The sequence below is a fragment of the Gavialis gangeticus genome, unplaced genomic scaffold (genome assembly GCF_001723915.1).
Source record: "Gavialis gangeticus isolate Ggan-Ray unplaced genomic scaffold, GavGan_comp1, whole genome shotgun sequence".
In the NCBI taxonomy this organism is placed as follows: domain Eukaryota; kingdom Metazoa; phylum Chordata; order Crocodylia; family Gavialidae; genus Gavialis; species Gavialis gangeticus.
The window spans coordinates 131,183,360-131,196,821 of NW_017729025.1; the positions used below are offsets into that span (position 1 = coordinate 131,183,360).

Genomic DNA, 13,462 nt, shown 5'->3' on the forward strand with positions numbered 1-13,462 from the left:
CCCCAACCCCCCCCCCCAAAACAATAAAACAGAAAGTTCAGTCAGAAGAACATCAGAAGGCTTGTCAACCGTAGGAATCCTTGCAAGGAGACTACACATTTGGTGCCTTCCTGAGCACCAAGAAAGGCTCAGATAAACACATCAACCAATGTGCAAAAATCCCAAGGAGGCATGGGCTGTCAGAAAGAGAGTGCATCAAGACTACCGGGCCTCCTGTCCATATGCTCCATTTCACAACATACAGGATATTGGTAGTGATCCTGCTTCTCTTATAGACGGTGAAGGGAACCTTGTCCCTGACCAATCCTACTCCAGGCAAATAATGGAGAAACCAATGTACATGACATTACACTGAACCTCTCTCATCACTGTAAACATGGTAGAGGATTTTGCCACACATCAAACAAGTGCATCATAGCAGGATGTGTGTATTAGAAGGGGAAAAGAGAGAAAAAGAAATGTACTTAAAATGTGTGTACTGAGAAAGAGAAATGTATAGTGAGAGAGAAATGTACTGCATAATAAAGACAAGTGTTCTTAAGAATTTCCATTATAGACCACTAATATATGCTTAAGAGTTTACAGCTCAACCACAAGAATTTGACAGGGGTTATGGCTTTGCATATCACATCGTGATTCGGCAACGGAGTCCACTTTCAAATGGGGCTGTATTAATTTGTTTTAATTTATTTTTACCAAAAACACAACTTCGGCACTTTAATAAAAAAACAAGCATATAGGTTTGGAGGAGCTGTTGCAATTCAATAGTGAAATTTCACAGGTGAAATATTTTACTTAGTCCAATGTCTTGTAGTATTTTGAGGAATTAAAGCAGTAGAAAAATGGGGGTTTAGAAATCTTAGCTACTTGAGCAATGAGATATTGCTTAACAAAAAATAAAATATAAAGATTCTTATTATGTTCTTTGATGTAGAGGCCTGCTTCCCTGGTGAACTACAGCAAAGTTACACCACTCTTAAATTGCAAAACTGCCCTAAAGTAATTGGATCTGTCCACTGTACAATTCTTCATGCTTTCTCCCCTCCAAAGCCCATAAGATAAGTGAACAGGCTAGGGAAAAGTCATAGCAAAAACACATTATGCCACATTAGCCATTAGCTTCTAGAATGCCCACCATTGTCATCGTCAGCAGTCCCTCGATACAACAATGACAGTTTTCCAGTAAATAGGAAGTCATCAGTGATTCCAGAGAGGCCGTTCCAAGATCTGCATTTTAACTGCAGACATGGCATACAGTTCCAGAAGGAAGAAGTGTCAAATCACAGCTCTTTCCTTTAATCTCTGCTGTCAATTTGCCTCTATAGTGAAACAAGTTTTCTCAAAATGGTCAATACCTCATTGTACTTCATGGTGCCACTGGGGACAATTCAGTGTTCAAGTCTTCCAGGTATTGATGTTACTATTGCATTTCTTTAGACTGGCCTTAAAGGTGTCCTTGAATCTTTTCACTTGCCCACTTCTAGAGTGGTGACTACTGGTGAGTTGGGAGTAAAGAATTTGTTTTGGGAGCCAGTTGTCAGGAATCCTTATTACACGCCCTGTCCAATGCAGCTAGTGCCATATAAATATGGCTTCAATGTTGGCGGCATTTGCTTGAGCCAAAATGCTGGTATTCATTCTTCTATCCTTCCAATTGACATGGAGGATTTTTCAAAGACTTTGTTGATGGTCTTACGGGTGTTTCTGGTATGTCGTCCAGGTTTCACACCCATGCAACAGTGTAGCGATGACAACAACTTAGTAGATGAGAAGTACAGTTAGGGTCCTGATGTCATGATAATCATAGGCACGATTTCAGAGATGTCTAAACACAGCACTAGCAGATTTAATTCAGTGTTGAATATCATCATCTATGTTTACTTTTTGGGAAAGATGACTACCCCAGGTAGGGAAAATGCTCAACATTTTCCAAAGACTGACCTCCAATTATAGCATGTTAGGAAGCATCTGGTTGGTTTGGTGTAGACTGGCAAAGTATCTTGGTTTTTGTGAAGTTGACAGTCAGTTCATGCACTTCACAGAAACAATTAAGAGTAACCTGGAGCTCTTCAACTGAGTGGGCACACATGACAGTCATCAGTGTACTGAAGATCAGTAATGGAGGTGTTGGTTATCTTGGATTTGGAACGTAACTGGTTAATGTTCAAGAGATTCTCATCCATGTGATACTGGATGCTGACTCCAGATGGAAGTCTATCATCAATGAGATGCAGAATAGCTGCAAAACAGTATCAAATTCTGGCAGGCATCTCACTAGGATCTTCCATAGGTCCTCTCTGTTGACTGAATCAAAGGCCTTAGTCAGGTCAATGAAGGCCATGTAAAGATCTCTGCGTTGCTTCTGGCAGTTCTCCTGTAGCCATCTAGCAACAAAGATCATATCTATTGCATGTAATGCCTGCCAGAACCTTTAGAAATTGTCTAGACTATACTCACAAGGCTCCTGAAGACTGACTTTGCTACTGTGATGGGAGACTAGCATTCAGAAGAGGGTCATCTCCTCTTTGCACCAGCTGCAGCCAAAGGCTAAGCGGGTCATGGACCTAATCCTTCTCTCATTTTTATTGTTGCTAATAATGGAGTTACACCAGTTTTATGCAACCCGTGTAAATAAGAAAAGAATCCAGGAACTGTTTATATGGTCATTTGGCAAGCTGGAGGGAAGGGTTGAATTCACTCCTGTTGTAAAACCACTGAAATCAGTGGAGTTATACCTAGTCCAGATTACCCTTTCTAACACTAACTTTTTACAATTCCTAGTTAAAATTCCTGCTAAGAAATGGACAGCTTTCTCTTCAGCTTCAGGATTAGCTCTGCCAACGTCATTCCTGGAGCAAGCCAGCCCAGCTCTGCTGATATCAGCTGCTAACAGCCTTGGTTTAGATTATGCCAGCAGTAAATTTGGTCCCAGAAGCCCATAAGCTTATTTCAACAGGAATTACAGCAGCTATTTTAAGCTGGATAGATTTCTTAACATTTTAGAAGATCTGGGATTACAAGGTCATAACTGTGCTATCAAATCCACAAATGCTATGAGCCAAATTTTGCCCTGTGCTTCATACACACAACCGCCACTAGAATCACTGGAAGTGGACTAAATCTGGGGCTGGAGCATTGCCCAATGGCAGTTTAAATTGGCTTAATTCCTCCAGTATATGCCGTCTGTTGCTCCACGCTTGCATGCACTGTATTAGTTTAATTTTTAAAATTATTTTCTCAGTCAAAGGCATTTTTCTGCCTTGTTTTGTATTCAGTGCTTTATGCTACTCAGACTTAAAGTAAAACATATCTTACAGCATAACTGAGCTCAGAAATGCAATATTACCCAACACGCTCTCTCTGTTTTGACATATGCACTAGCAAAGAGACATGAAATAAACTTGTCATTGTGCAGCTACTCCTTCATTTGCATTTTGCATCTCCTTTTTTCCACAGTAACACTGATTCTGCACTTTCAAAATTAAACATAGTATTTCTAAGGTATTGCAAGCCAAATATTGGGTTTTTGCCATTAACTACAATGGGAGCTGGATTGTTCTATAAGGCTGATAGAGCCTGGTTAGTGCTAACACCAAGCCTTAAAAATCATAAGATTTTAAATTAATTTGAGGTTCTTTTCCTTTGCTTTGAAGAGTCCACATTTTAAGCTTTTTCTGCATTTATGAGGCTGAAGAGTAGACTTTTTCTTTTAAAGTTGAAATTTTGTAATCGCATGGATCCAGAAGCTGGAGCTTTAAAAAAAAAAATCCTTAAACCAAGAATAACCACGTAAACAACAACACCCAAAACAACCATATTCCCTAAATTATAACAAGAATTATATCTCCTGTTATAACTGGTGTTCCCCAAAACTCAAAGGTATTGTTATCTAAGTCGAATTAAATAAAAAAAACTAAAAATGTTCATTTGCAAAAAAAACTTCTTTTGTTTTGACACCTGAAAACTAAAGAAACAATCTACTGAAACTGACATTTTTCTGGGGAAAGAAATTCATCTTGATTAAATCAAATTTTCTACTCAAATTTTTTTCTGTTGAAGAATTTTCTTTCACCTCTATTTTCAGTCCCACCTTTGGTGCTTATGCCATGGCTGTCACACAGATTTTTTTAATACAATCTGTTGTCATATCTGTTAGTCTGAAGAAGAGTCAAAACAGAATGGATCATTCTGATTGTACATGTCCCCTACAGTGTTCAGGCTTTCTGATGAGCACCTTTGACCTTAAAGGCCCAATCCCATAGCCACTTTTGCACATGAATAGCTTTTCTCACATGAAACACTGCACTGACTTCAAAGTTTTGCTCTGCAGAGCTAAGTACTCAGAGTCCAGCTTTAATATTTCTGTTAAAACAAAATAAGTGATTACTATTCTGGGCTCATACAGCAAAAATCCCCATAGTTCTATCAAAGTTCTTGTAGTTACAATAATGTATAATAAATTAGAACCTGGCACAATAGGGACCAAATTCTCCTCTCAAATGTTCCAGTTCTACCCTGAAAGAATTCCAATACAGTTGTTCTGGATTGACACTCATGTACGTAAGAATAGGGTCCTGACAAACTAACAGGGTGACATGGACAAGTCCTATTTTAGCAGTGTCAAAATCAAGGCTTTGCAAATGATAATGTTTGTTAAAGCAAACTTAGGCAACTTCTATTTGGGCTATTCACAGCTTTACTTTCTCTTGGTAGAAGGATGCATGTTATTAATTTACCAAAGGTAATGGAAATATTAATCTAAAATCTTGATTGTTCTTGAATGGATAATTCACCTAATACACAATTTTGGCTTAAGTCTGAGACAAAAGAAATCGACACAAAAGACAATAAATCTGCATTACACATGGTACTAAAACGAACCAGTGAATTTGTAGAAGTTTACAAGTTTGGAGTATGTGACACAGCGTCCACCAGAAATTCAATATTTACAGCGCAAAACATCATAAACATATGTCTGCAACTACAAAGGAGCCTTTTTATGTGGGGATCATTGCTAAAATTGTCTTCAGAACATAAACCTTAAGTTGTAAATGCTACTCCTTATTTATTCCCAAAGACATAACAAATGAAGAAAGAAAAGCAGAGATATGTTTGCAATTGAAAATGTTTTTCAGGAAATGATCTGTACAGGAACATCATTCTCATTCCATTAACTGCTGATTCCAAGCCAACCATTTGTAAAAGTAAATAAACATGCAAACAGGTCTACAACAATACGCTGCACTGTAATGTTACTGCATTATTTCTCAATCTCCAGAAAGAACCCATTTTCTTTTCTCATTTCTTTATTAAACAAATCACAGCAAAAAAGAAAAAAAGGAAAGAAAGAGGGGGGGGAATGCCACAATTTATTCTTCTTGTATACAATGTGAATTAAATGCTTATTGCCTTGAACTTTTATTGAATGTCCAGAGCTATTCAGTGGTGCCTAAGTGTCTTGTTTGCTGTTTCTGGCTGGTCTCTATTTTTTTTTTCCTTCTGCACATAAGAAAAAACCCTAGAGATTACAAGTGACAGAAAAGAGAAGAAAAATTATCAAAGATCAAATATTCCCTATAAAATCGCTTGTACTCTTCCTTAACCATGTCACATTCAGCCCCATTATACTTTACATGCTTTCACATTCTGTTTGTGGAGAAAGATTCTTTCTCAGCATTGTCCTCTGGTTTATAACAGAGAGCAAGGGTGAAGTGTCAATCTAAAGTAGGTGCCAGTCATTCCATTCGGTTCTTCAGAGTCTCTCCTCTTATCTTCTAGCAAATGCAAGCAGTATCTGTAGATATTTGTAAAATATGTCACCTGATGAAATGCTTTAAACATGCCTGAAAAAATGTGAGGTGGGGTAGAAAGAAAGGTAGACTCTATTTTATTCCCATCCATCCCATGAATAACAGATAGTGCCAATGAGGAGTTTTATGACCATTATAGATGCGTATCATGACCAATAAGGTATATGATCAGTTAGAAGCTCCTGAATCAGACTTGATTTTTAATATCTTTTTTTTTTTTTGCTTGTGTGCAAAGCACCAGTGGCAGGACACAACCATAAGCTGTTATTTGTTCTGCTAGTTGCATGGCTGCATACACATTTACATTATTGAGATAAATTCAATGTCAGTTAGGACTTCACACTTATCGCTATGCCAGATATCATGTCCACTCAGAGTGGTTGGGGACAGCAGTGAGACAACTCTCGCACTGTATCAAAAAAAGTAGGGGTCCCATCTCAGCTACTTCCTTTTCACAAAGGTGTCTTTATACATTGTCCAGGGATTGGGGTGGGGGGGCACTTTAATTAGAGAAGCTCTTGGGAGCTGCTCTAATTAAAGCTCCTGCACTGTCTCATGTATTTCATGTCCTATGCTTCAAAATGGCGATGGGGGCACTTTAACTTGTTCAATGAACTTTAGTTAAAACACCCCTGCCACCATTTGAAGCATGGGGACGCTGAATACATGAGAAACTGAGGCTGCTGGAACATGTTAATTGGCACTCTCCAGCAAGCCTCATTAATCGAGTCTGCTTCAATGCGCTGTAATTACAGTGCATTGGAGCAGGCGTCCTGAACATCTACAGGCATTCACAGTCATAAACGCAGACAGACAGAAGCAGTCATCATTCCAACACAAGGCAGTGGTTCACATTACACATTATCCAGTCCGCTGCAACATTTTGTTTCCAAAAAATTGAGTTAAATGGAGAGAAGCTTATTTTATTGGGTTGATTTTCACCTCATGTTCTCTGAATTACCAACCAACTAATACTAGCTTATCCAACATCAACAAGAAGCGCTTATGTGGAAAAGACAAAATCAACGATTTGTTCCAAGAAGCCTTTCCCAGCTTGTTATTCCTCAGAGAAAACACAAAAATAGTTTTCAAGAATGCAAGGGCTCTCTAGTAGTGGGGTGAGATTTTGCCGAATCGTTTGCTCTCTTCTCATCATGTACGCACATCTAATTTTCTGGAGGACAAAAAGATATATGCTAGCTCTAGTTCTTTGCCATCATCTGTCTCACTTCCTCTGCCGGGGATGAGGTGGGGCAGGAGAGGGGAGGGATTTGGAGAAATGATTACTTACGATGCTATCATTCATAAAAAAACTAAAGTTCTTTTTTTGCAGACAGAGTACTTATTTATGTATCACAAAGGGCTCCTTATGGGTCTTGAAGTGCAGCTTCTGGAACTGCTTCTGGGTCAACGGGTAAACATGTAGTCATCGTTCAGGAATGAATTCTTCACAGAAAGCCAGGAGTTCTGCTGTATTTCCAGGTACTTTTATAACCATTGCAGGGCAGGGGACTCTTCTGCCCCATGAGAGCCGATTCAAATTCTTCTCATTTCTCTCTCTCATGTTAAGTTGCCCACAGCAAAATTTGTGAATGACACCAAAACTAAAGGGTAGCAAACACAAAGGAAGATAGGAAGAAAGTGATCTGGAGTGATGGGAACATTAAGAGAAACCAATACACATGCATGATTTATTACAGGGGTGGGCAAAATCTGGCCCGTGGGCAAAATCCGGCCCACCAAGCCCATGGGGCTCCTATAAATTTTTTTTAAATTAATATTTATTTGTCTCTGGCTCCTGTCAAAAGTGACAGGAGCCAGGGACAGCAGGACCCAGGGAAAGCCACAGCAGGCCCTTGGAAGAGCAGGGCCTGCCCTGCCCCACCCAGCCAGAGGGACCATGGGGCTGTTCCTGCCTGTGCCGGAGCGGGAACCTCAGGTAAGAGGGGGTCGGGGGCCACAAGGCTGGGGCAGGGGACTAGGAGCGAGGGGGCGCACAGGAGCCAACACTGGTGGGGCCCAGAGCGGGGTGGCTCCCTCTCTCCATGCTGGGGCAGCCCAGCCCAGCTCCACAGAGCCCAGCCAGCTGCGTCCCGGGCTCCTGCCACCCTGCTCTGGGCCGCGCTGGCACTGGCCCTGGGGCACTGCCCAGCTGTTGCTGGCTCCCAACCCCTCTGTCCGGCCCTGGGGGCAGCGCAGGGGGTGCCTGGGGCTGCTGGGGGTGGCATGACCCGGGGCACGGGGAGGTGGCACAGAACTTCCATCCTGTGCCTGAGGCTTGGGGCAGCAATGGCCCAGCTGGCCCCTGCCATGGGAGGCTCCAGTGGGAGCTGCCACCCTGGCCTCAGGCGGAAGATGCAAGTTCTGCATGACCTCCTTGGGTTTCCCACGTCCCGGGCCATGTTGTCACCGACTCGTGCCACCCCCAGTGGCTCCAGGAGCCCCCTGCACTGCTCCCTGAGCGTGACAGGCCCTTCCCCGGCAGCCTCCTGCCTCCTGGCGGCAGCAGGAGCCACCGGAACACACACGTGGCCATGAGGCTTCAGGCAGCAAAGGCCTGGCTGGCTCCCCCTGGCAACCCTTCCTGCAAACCCCACAGCCACACCCTCCTGCAGACACACACACCCCACATATACCCCCACACACACACACATCCACAGCTCCCCACAAACCCCACATCCACCCACCCATAACCCCCAACACCACTGCACACCCCACACACTATACAAGAGTAAGACTACATTTTGACCTATTATGCAATCACTTCTACATACATAGCACAAACACACAGGTATCAGGACAATGACTCCGGATACCTTTTATGACTCTGAGTGCCTGTAGCTGTGGCCCTCGACAGCTTGCCAAAGCTTGCTAAACAGCCCTCCGCCCAAAATAATTGCCCGCCCCTGATTTATAAGCAGAGGTGGATAGCCTGATGCATGTAGTACTATTCTGTACTAATCCTACAGCTAATCTCTAAGAAGGTATCTTAAATTTCACAAGTAGGGTCATCTTAAAGAGACACAACATTATACAGTTAAGTTATACAACCAGATTTAAAAATCATTTCCAGTGTATCAATTTATTTATATTTAATATTTTGTAGAAGGTCCTTTGATTTGTCAAGTATTTTCTTAACGCCTCTGTAGGTTCATCATGACACATCTTGGGAACCAATATCTAAGGCAAACAACTATGTTATAAGTTTATGAATTAATTACTGTGTGCTTCTGGCAAGAAAATGCAGACTGCCTTTCAACCATTCAGGTCAAGTGTTCTAAGCCAATGATTCTCAGCCAGGGTGCTGTGGTACCATGAGGTGGTCTTGAGATCTTTTCAAGATTGCTGTGGGTACCACACAATGTCAGCACTGTTAGGTTTGCAAACACGATTCACAAGATAAACACAGAGATTTCAAATAGAAATTCAGTTGATTGTCTTTCTGAGTTTTCTGCAATAGAAAAACTGCTCAATTATTTTTCTGTAGGCAGTACTACAAGAGGTATCTCAAGTCTATCCAGGGGTGCTTAGAATCTAAAAAGGGGAAACCTACTGGTCTAACCTACTCTTAAAAACTTCCAAGGATGGAGATTCCACAACTTTTCTAGGTATTATATTCCAATGCTTAACTACCTTCATATTTAGAAAGTTTTCTTTGTTGCAATTTATGACAGTAATATCTTGTCCTGTCCCCTGCAGCCAAAAAGAACAGTTGATCACTATTCAACTATTTGAAGACTGATACTAAATCCCTCCCTCAATCTTCTCTTCTCCAGACTAAATAATCCTGGTTCTTCCAAACTTTCCTTATTAATGATGCTTTCTCGACCTCTAATCATTTTGTTGTTCTTTGCTGAATGCTTTCTAATTTGTCCACATCTTTCGTGGAGTGCCCAAAACTGGCTACAGTATTCCAGGTGAGGCCTCGTCAGTGCTGCGTGGAAGAATTACTTCCTTAACTTCTAAGCAATGGTCTTGTTTATGTGACAGTATGCTTTCAGCCTTTTTTACTACAAAAGCATACTGCTGACTTATATTCAGCTTATGATTTGCTATAACCCCAGGTCCTGTTCTGAAGTACTGTAGCTTAGCCAGTCATTCCCCAGTCCATATTTGTACATTTGATAGTTGCATCCCAAGTGCAGGGCTTTACACTTGTCCTTACCAAATTTCAGAATTAATTCTGGTCCATTATTCCAGTTTATCAAGGTGATTTTGAATCCTAATTGTATCCACCAAAGTGTCTGTCACTGCTAAATTGCTAGCTGTGCATTCAGTCCCACCCTCCAAATCATTACTGAAGGTATTGAACAGTACCTGGCCCAGGAAGGACCCTAGAGAACACCACTTGATACCACCCTGCAATTAGGCATCAAGCCATTACTCTCTGAGCATAATAATTTCTGTTTAGACTGTATTTCATTAGTTTACTAATGAAAATGAAATGGGAGATAGTGTTGAAATTCTTGCTAAATATGAGGTATGTCAAATCCACTGCTGTCCCACTTAAAGAAATGACTACCAAAGCATGGACCACTTTCTCATATCTTTCTAGGATTTCTCTCCTTTTTTTGATCCCACATCTGTAGAACCCACTAGTACTTTCTTGAACTGATAGAGCACAAGTTCTGCCTACAAGACTATACCTCCTTCCAAATTCTACATACAGGAACATTCAGCAACTAGTGAATTTCCCTTCCATTACAGTCTGTGGTCACCTACTACTACCATTTACTTTTACTCACAGAGGCCAAGTGTTTCAGGAATCTCCCATTTGATTTGTGTTTGCTCACAGTCAGTGGGTTCCATCCACTGTTGTAGGACAAGCTGCATCTTTTAAGTGGAATATAATATGTAGCAAGTGTCTAAGTAGGCTAATTTTAAGGATCATGAACGATTACAGTGTCTTCTCAGATAAAAAGAAAAAAAAAGTTGGAAACCTGTTTGTTGCTGCAGCAGGGGCAATTAAAAGCAATTACAGTATGTCACTACAGGTTCATCTGTAAGGAAAGCAGAGCCTTCTAATGGATAAAACAGAGTACTGGGATCTATTATAGACTTGGTTCTTCTCTGTTACTGACTCCCTCTGTACCCTTGGTAAGTTATTTAACTTCTCTGTACCTCTGTTTACTCCTTTACAAAAGAGATATAATACGACTTCCATGCCACACAGGTGCTGTGAGACTCAGTTAATGTGTGAAGAGTGTTAAATGTCTTTTAATATGTATACTAGCTGTAGAGCATTCAGGTCTTTGAATGGAAAAGTAATGTACTGTATTACTGCAAAATGCCATTAAACAAAAGCGGTGAGCACGTAACTTACTAAAAATAAAAAATGGAGCAGCACTGCATTAAAAGCCACAAAGTACAGAAAGGACTCATTTGCTTTATACATACGACAAGGCCAAGAAGGTTTCATTTTCAGCTGCCTCCTTTTATTTCTGTGCATTTTGTGAAGTAACCCGCAAGGGACAAATTTGTGAAAATTTGTAAGAGAAAGTAGCATGTTGTACATAACTAAGCTAGAATCTCCACAGATGGCAATTTTCTTGACACAATTTTCCTCATTTAGCATAAACCATTCACAGTCAAGGAGACAGTTCAGAGGCCATTTGAGAGATGTACGAGTGGTGTACAGTAGGGCTCTGGCAATTCTGAGCTAGTACAGAGTCCCTTGAGGGCCGCTGCATATTAGCATAGATTACAACAGCTTAGAGGCTGTCCTAAGTTACCCAGAACAACCCCACCCTTAATCGACGACCTATAATTAGATATAGTCTTATCCTTTCATAGTTATACCCAGCAAACACAAGACATAGCCAAGAATCTTGGCTACTGTTTCTTTTTTCAGCCATTTCCACAATTGATCATATGGCTTTGATAGCTTTCCTAGAAAATGTCTAAACTAAAATTTAAAAAAGCTCTCAAAAACTTGGAAGCAGGGCAACATGCTGGTGGCAGGAATATGAAACTAATACAGGACTCCAGGACCTTGGCATAGGAAACCTGAATTACCCTTCAGTTAATACATGGAATGAGTCTCCACCTTTCACTTTTGGTTACCAGCGCACTTTATCAATGTTGATAAATTTAATCTCAACAGCCCAGTGAGACAGAAACGCATTATCCCCATTTTACAGGCAGAAGCTGATGGCCTGAGGAATTAAGAGAATTAAGTTTCAAATTACATGAGGCCTAGACCCCCTGTTTGTACATATAAACTGCACCTATAGTATTGAAACTGGGTATGTAAAAATGTATCCCTAATAACTTGCCCCTGGTCATACAGTGCACCTTCAGCAAAGGTAGGAATGTTACCCAACCTTTAGATCAGTGTTTCTCAACATTTTTAGGCCTGAAGCACCCCTTGATAAAAGTGGAAGCACCCTCTCAGAAAATGCCAGCTTTTAAGTTTTCACTCATTTTTTTGACTGGAGAAAAATAATAGAGCATTTCTTCTGTGGCAAGACCACAACAGGTCAGAATGTTTATAACACTGTGGACTCCCATATGAAAACTGGGTTTATCTTGTGAACTGTGTTTACACACCTAACACTGCTAACATTGTGTGGCAACACATGGCGCCCCTGAAAGGCTCTTAAGGCTCCCCAGGGTACTGGGGCACCCTAGTTGAGAATCACTGCTTTAGATTCTTGATCCTGTATCTTACTGACGAGAAGAGTCTCGAATAGTTTTATTCGTGCCCTATGAATCAGTCTTCACAAGCCCTGGTATCATCTTGTACATTCCTGATTTATGCTCATTTCTTCCTAAGACCTGAACACTTGATCCAACTTTTGAACACCTCTTCCCTGAGAACCTGGTGACTTCTATGAGTGCAATGTTAACACACTGATAAATTAAAAAATAAAGCAGTATGCTACAGGAACAAATAGTTCTGCAGGGGGGAACTGCTCTGATCTACACATACTTTGCTATTCTTTCATTCCAAACAAGCAGTAAGTCATACATACACTTGCCACCCCACCCCACCCAGCCCCATAAAACAGGGCAATAACCATGGCTACATATAGTACACCTGCCAGTTAAATCTACTTCACCCACACTCTTCACTATTATGTTATGTTTTTCAGTCTCCAAGCTATTAAGACCAATAACAACTGAGATGCAGGTTGTATATTTCCTACTTTGCATTGGGCACATGTATTGACAATAAAATAAACTAAGTAAATGATCTTAAATTAATTTTTCTGTTCAGCACTAACTCAAATTCAGAGTTTTCCAGAAAGCATTACCAATTCTGGGGTTAATACTATACTTGGTTTAATTTTTTAAAAATGGCTTAATTGACTTTATGCATCAAAAACTGTTTAAACTTGAAAATGACTAATAGTTACAGCTATTGATATTAAGCTGTGTATAGGAAAATGAAAATACAATACTGAACACAAATATTCAAGTAAAGTACCAAATCCCAAACAGCCCATCTAAAAGCTCTCATGTGAAGCATACTAAACAAGACAGTTTTTTTAACATACAGAAATTCTGACTTCACTGTTTGTTTCAAATTATTTTCAATTAGTTTAAGATATTACTTAGGGCCTGGTCTTGCACTGAAGTGAAGTCAACAGCAACAGTTAATAGCAATGCTCTCAGAGCTCATCAGTGGGAGCAGAATCAAACCCGTCATT

The 13,462-nt window shown here is 40.7% G+C and overlaps 1 protein-coding gene across 2 annotated transcripts in view; it reads right to left on the reverse strand.

Annotated features, from left to right (window-relative positions):
• PARVA (parvin alpha) overlaps positions 1-13,462 on the reverse strand; it is a 150,722-nt gene that overhangs the window by 48,682 nt on the left and 88,578 nt on the right. The gene's annotated exons all lie outside the window — the stretch shown is intronic.